The 6,141-nt window shown below is 37.3% G+C and overlaps 1 long non-coding RNA gene across 2 annotated transcripts; it reads left to right on the forward strand.

Annotated features, from left to right (window-relative positions):
• The first annotated feature begins 1,147 nt into the window (after positions 1-1,147).
• Positions 1,148-4,684, forward strand: LOC147557644 (uncharacterized). 2 transcript variants are annotated; one of them, XR_015234106.1, is made up of 9 exons: positions 1,148-1,411; positions 1,588-1,670; positions 1,959-2,022; positions 2,117-2,200; positions 2,436-2,534; positions 2,607-2,809; positions 3,535-3,632; positions 3,744-4,199; positions 4,341-4,684. It is a non-coding gene; the product is annotated as an uncharacterized LOC147557644 (long non-coding RNA). The 2 variants fall into 2 exon arrangements; XR_015234107.1 differs by lacking the exon at positions 2,607-2,809 and having other exon boundaries at positions 1,148-1,431.
• The last annotated feature ends 1,457 nt before the right edge of the window (positions 4,685-6,141 follow it).

Here is a 6,141-nt window from a genome sequence, read left to right on the forward strand (position 1 = left end):
CAGCAGTAACTAGCTGGCCGTAACACCATTTCGCAGTAATTAGCTGGTCGTATCACCATCCTAATACGGCTACCTCCTCACCGCATCACTCACCTAGCGATAAGACGCTAGGCGTATCGTCATCATCCATCCAACGATTCTCACTGTCCGATCCACTTACGACCAGCACCTTATTGTTGATCCCTTTACGACCAGCACCTTATCGCAAGTTCACTTACGACTAGCAAGTTAACGACAATATATCATCACCATCACCCTCTTAATTACAGTAAGTATATCACTACCGTGGGGATCTGTTCCGACAACTCCACGAGCAGCGACACCTAAGCACTCCGACGACGGTTACCCTTCTATTGCCCACTTCGACTTTCTTATTTATATTTGATCGAGTATCTGACTTGACCGTCGGAGCCCCCTTAGGCCGGCACCATTCCGGTGTCTCAGAGGCTTTACGATCTCTTCTCTCTTTTTGTGTGCAGGTTCTTTTCGACACGTAGCCGGTCCCCGAAGCATCCGACCCGACCCGACAATACTTTTGACCGTCAACCCGTTGACTGTCAGACTTTCCGACCCGTAGACATTTTACCGTCTACAAGTATATATTGTGACAATAAAAGTGTCATCCTCATGACTGTCAACCCAGTGTTTCATGGTCGTTCTAAGCACATTGCTTTGGACTACCACTTTGTTCGGGAAAAGGTGGCAGCCGGATCAGTGAAGATTCAATTTGTCCCATCTCATGATCAGCTCGCTGATATTTTGACAAAAAGCTTATCTTATTTCCGGTTCTTAGAGCTTTGTCCCAAATTGAACCTTCGCGTCTCCTCGAAGCTCAATTTGCGGGAGGGTAATAATGGTAATAATAATCAGATTCAGGAAATAATTGACTGAAGATTTTGGATGGGATTGGACTTGATTCTTTCCAATATATTGTATATACTATTTCCTACCTTATGTATTTTCTTTCCTCTCTTATGTATAGCTATCTATGTCAATTACATATTTATGTAAACTATTAACAATATCTATATAACAAAACAGGATGAATTTTTGATGACTAGGACAAAATTGATGAAGCTGAGTATGACAAAATAAATGAATTTCTCATCCATCTTATAATTAGACTTAACATTTCAATGAATCCAACGTCCCATCTTGTGCAACGTCAATCCCTCTCCTTATGTCATCTCAAACGATAAAAACCTTTAGTCTCTCATCTAGATCGACGTATTAAATCTGCACCCGGATTAAATCTTTACTCTCAATACCTTGATCTATGCTTTCATCATTGAATCTTTATTTTACAATTTCTACCTATCAATGGGTTTTAAGATCAACTAGGAAAAGTAGATACATTGATGTTTGATTCAGATGAGTTCCTAATATGCGAAGTTAGGGTTTTAAGAGATTGGTAATGGCGACCTGTTTCTGGTCAAGCTCTTCTTCTTTTTCACATTCCAGGGTTTTCAGTTGTCTTTGATCTATTATAATTTTGGGATAATTTGGTTTCTTTCTTGAATGAAGCCTTTTGATCTGAGGTAATTGGATTTAGGTTATTCTAAATTATTTTTTAAACGCTTCTTGCAGGAATCATTTTGCTCTTCTTCGAGCTAACAAGAGTGTTGAGGATTTAGCGATTGGTAAAACTTACTGCGTTGACGACTACCTAGGTTGTTGAGGCTGATTTGAGTTTAGTTTATATTATATAACAGTAAAAGTTTAGTGAATTTGGTCTTCTACTGTATATAATTATGTTATGAAGATTGTCGGTGTTTATATCAGGTCTGATTTGAAGTATATCGAGTTTTTTTTTTACTTCTTAATTAGTTTATACTCTTATAATGTGAGTTTCTAAGATTATTTCATTGTTATTAGATATTTTAATCCATAGTATTCATTTCCGAATATTGAATATTGATTTGTTAACCTTCTTAGTTGCCTAAATATCTGATTTTCAGGTTCTTTACACAAATTGATCTTCGATATAAGCTAGCATGGGAGAAACTATTTTGCTTTATCTAGGTAAAAGTTTTATTGTTTTATAGTACAGTAACGTACTAATAGTGGCTTCTATCCATTATTGGAAAACAAACAAGAATAATGTTCTAAATGCAAGAATATCAACATTCTACCGTCAAACACTTGGTGTACGCTGCGCCTTCTGGGTTGGGATTCAATAGCTAATTCTGCATCATCCTAGGTATGCCCCAAAATGAAACCTATGTTTGTGAATTAGTAGCAAGTCATCTTTCTTCTTTATTCTTTTGTTACTACCTATGCATGTTTTAATGAAAAAGAGGATCACTCTTTTTATCTCTATCTTAAACTTTTTCTTCAAGCAAATATTAGCCGATGATATATATATCGTACTTTGTATGTTATTTACTAACTTTTCGGACATGGTACTAAACGCATGGTTAAATTGTCGTGAATAGACCATGGGCCTTTGTATAATGGTGGAAAATAGCAACTATCGAGGAGAAGTGAGTTTATTTCTTGAAGCAATGCTATTTCTTTGATGTCTTCTTTTAGAAGTAAGTTAGTTTTGAATTTTTTTTATCATTTCCAAAAAATGTTAGAGCTTGTTCATTCTATAATCATTACAGTTGTATCCTAACGGTGGAGCCTGATCACGTATTTGTTAATCCTCTACCTAACTTGGCACGCGGAGGCTTTCCAACAGCATTCTCGTTTTTCTATATCTAACCCACCGAACATGAGAACATAATAAGAAAGTTTTATCCGGAGGAAAACGACCCTGTGACGAACGTTGACCCCCATCGGAAATTCTCTTGTAATTATAGAGAAGGTAAAATATCTTATATCTGACTTTGTCTGATAAATTGGCATTATCTGATCTGTTTCTTGATAACCAATGTATGTTTTGCAAAGTGATTATTTGTAAAATTGTATCTGTAACATACCTACTCTTTCCATTATGGTTATCCGGTCTTCGAATATCCAACCCAGCTTCTCTATTGGCAATTCGACATCCTTCAAGAGTGCATGATCTGAAGCTAAAAATGCATAATATATATTTTTGGACCTACTCAGTCAGGGAAAAGGAGGCATCAAGAACAATCTTGTATGTGATATGTATAATTGAAAATATTGAGGTAGGCTGGTGGACTGATTCAGATCATAGAGTTGATTAGACAAGGCCAAAAAACTGTAACTTGGGTTTGATGCGGCTTTAAAGGTTTTTTAAATAATTACTTACAACACTCTTCGGCTCATATGTTGGCATCGAGTTTAGTCCATAAGCTTATGTTGCTCCTGGGTTTAGGCTTCATATTCGTTCGTATCCAGTTGTGTGTCTTAAGACAAGATATATTACCTCCTTGTGCCATAGGAGCAAGTTTTCTAAAACAGATTCATGGCATTTATTCGTTCAGCATATGACTTAAGCTTCCATATGAGTTTGAATTCTATAAGTTTTTTCATCGCGTATTTTTTAATATGATTTTCTATGTTTACATGGTTTAGCTGATTATAGATCTTATTTCGTACTGATATTGCTCATCTTCATTTTAGCCCATGCTGAAGAAAATTGCAGGTACATGGATAAATGTCTCATTAAGCATTAAAGATGATCCAAAGACTGATAAAGCTTTTGGATGGGTATTGGAAATGTGAGAAACTTTTTGAATAGTAACTAACATGTACCCAATATTTGTTTCAGTATATTTCAAAGTCCCAACATAACTGATAATTGTATTTTACTTTCACGCCCTTGAACTAAGGTATGCATATGCCGCTGCATCAGCATTACATGGTGTTCAGCATATACTTCGGAAAGATTTTATGCTGCAGGTTTGGAATGATGCATTATCAAGATCGCCCAACCTAAGTGTCTACTCCAAGCAAATAACACACCTAACACATCCTCCCTCTCCACTTTAAAGCTCGCCTTAGAATCTCTAAAGATTCCATCATTTCTGACCTTCCAAATCGACCAGCAAATAGCCACAGGGACTAGGCTCCATAACTCTCTCTTCGACTTCTTAACTGGGACAGACCCCCATTGCTTCAGAGCTTGCGGAATGGAGGCTGGGGCACGCCAAACTAAGTTAACCGACCCAAGGAAGAACCACCATAACTTCGAAGTTTCCCCACAATGGATGAACAAATGACTGATAGTCTCTCCAGAATGGAGGTTTATTATTCATTATACTTATGGATGTGACTACTCTTTAAAGGTAAAGGAAATTTTCCCCTTATAATGCTTTTGTATTACTTTTATAGCTAACCTGTTTTATATGCTTTATTTATAGCACAATGACGTGAACCCAAATAATTGCTGGTTGTACAATTATTTATCAACCTTGGTACCTTTTCAGGGTGAGCTAACATAAGGGAAAATTGGGGAATGGCGTTTGAACAAGAATTCCTACCTTCGTGGTCCTCCACCAAGGAACCTCTCCTTTCCGCCACCAGGAGTTCCTCGAAGTGGTATGCTCACGATATTTTTATTCTTTACTGAAAATACTCATCGGTCTAATTAAAGAAGATATCTATAAGCACATTTTATTGGTGAAGCCTATAAGCTCTTATATCTCCTTATTACTTGTTTATAATTCGTTCTCCTTGTTTTATGTTTTTGTTGTTCCTTTTAACGTGTTACCGTATAACCCGTTATAGCTTTTCTATGCTATTTTATTATGCCATTTTGATTCATTCGATCCATGTCTTGTACATCTCATCCATGCTAATTGAATCCTTTCATCTATAAAACACCAACATGTACAAAAACCAGTGCCTGAGTGAGACATTACATTGTGAAAGTGAAAACTATTCAAATTTTAAGCCAATATGATCTTGCATAATAACCCATTTTACATGATGCAATGTTAAATCAAGAATTTCGACACAACTAATAGAGAATCAAAAGGTGATTTCATTGATAGTAATGAGCAAGTATTTATATGTTTGTACAAGGAGAAAACTTTACATGATTAGAAATACGGGAAAGGGAAATATATTACAAAAATGCTAAATTGGAAGGAAACTAAATACTGAAATAATATTCTTAATATATTGTAGTTGATTGATGGAAGAAGGGAGATATTCTCCCTTTATTCTTGGTATTACTTCAATACACCCCCTCCCCCGCAAGTTGGAGTTGGGGAAGAAATCTGGGTCAAGCCTAACTTGGAAGTTAACCGGTGAAATTGGTTTGAACCAAGAGGCTTTGTGAAAATATCAGCAACTTGATCTGCAGAGGGAACATGAGAGATCTGGATAAGACCACTTTCGAGTTTCTCGCAAACAAAGTGGCAATCGAGTTCGATGTGCTTCGTTCGTTCGTGAAAAACTGGATTAGCAGCGATATGCATAGCCGCCTTATTGCCACAGAAAACCTGAAAAGGTTCTGGAATGGAAATCTGAAGGTCCTAAAATAGGTATTTCAACCATTGGAGATCGGCAGTAAGGAAAGCAAGAGCATGATATTCTGCCTCAGCAGATGATCAGGAGACTGTCGGTTGTTTCTTAGATTTCCAAGACAACGGACTCGCACCAAGCATTGTAAAGTAGCCGGTGGTGGAACGACGTGTAATGGGGCAACTGGCCCAATCAGAGTCAGCAAAATCCGAAAGTGTCAAAGAGCTAGAATACGAAAGGAGGATCCCATGATCAAGGGTTCCCTTCAAATATCTTAGCACACGAGTCGCCACATCCATATGAGTTGAACGGGGATGCTGCAGAAATTGACTTAAATAATTCACTGAAAAAGCGATATCAGGCCTCGTTACAGTGACATAGAGAAGTCGATTAATGAGGCGTCTAAATAAAGTGGGATCGTCTAAAGGTGTACCGTCCGTAGGTAACAGTTTCAAATGTTTTTCCATAGGAAATAAACTCAGTTTTGCACCGAGAAGTCCAGAATCACGGAGAATGTCTAAAGTGTACTTCCGTTGACAAAGGAAAATACCCTTAGGAGACCTAGAAACTTCTAAGCCTAGAAAGTATTGAAGTCGTCCGAGATTTTTAAAAGAAAATCGTTTCTCAAGACGTTGTCGAAGGGAGTCAATTTCCTTGTTGTCATTGCCTGTAATGATGATGTCATCTACATAGACAAGAATATAGATAGCAGTCGGACCATTAAAATAACTGAAAAGAGAACGGTCTGACGATGACTGA

Source organism: Eschscholzia californica, unplaced genomic scaffold (genome assembly GCF_041429995.1).
Source record: "Eschscholzia californica isolate CP2 unplaced genomic scaffold, dmEscCali1.0.p SCAF_2, whole genome shotgun sequence".
Lineage (NCBI taxonomy): Eukaryota > Viridiplantae > Streptophyta > Magnoliopsida > Ranunculales > Papaveraceae > Eschscholzia > Eschscholzia californica.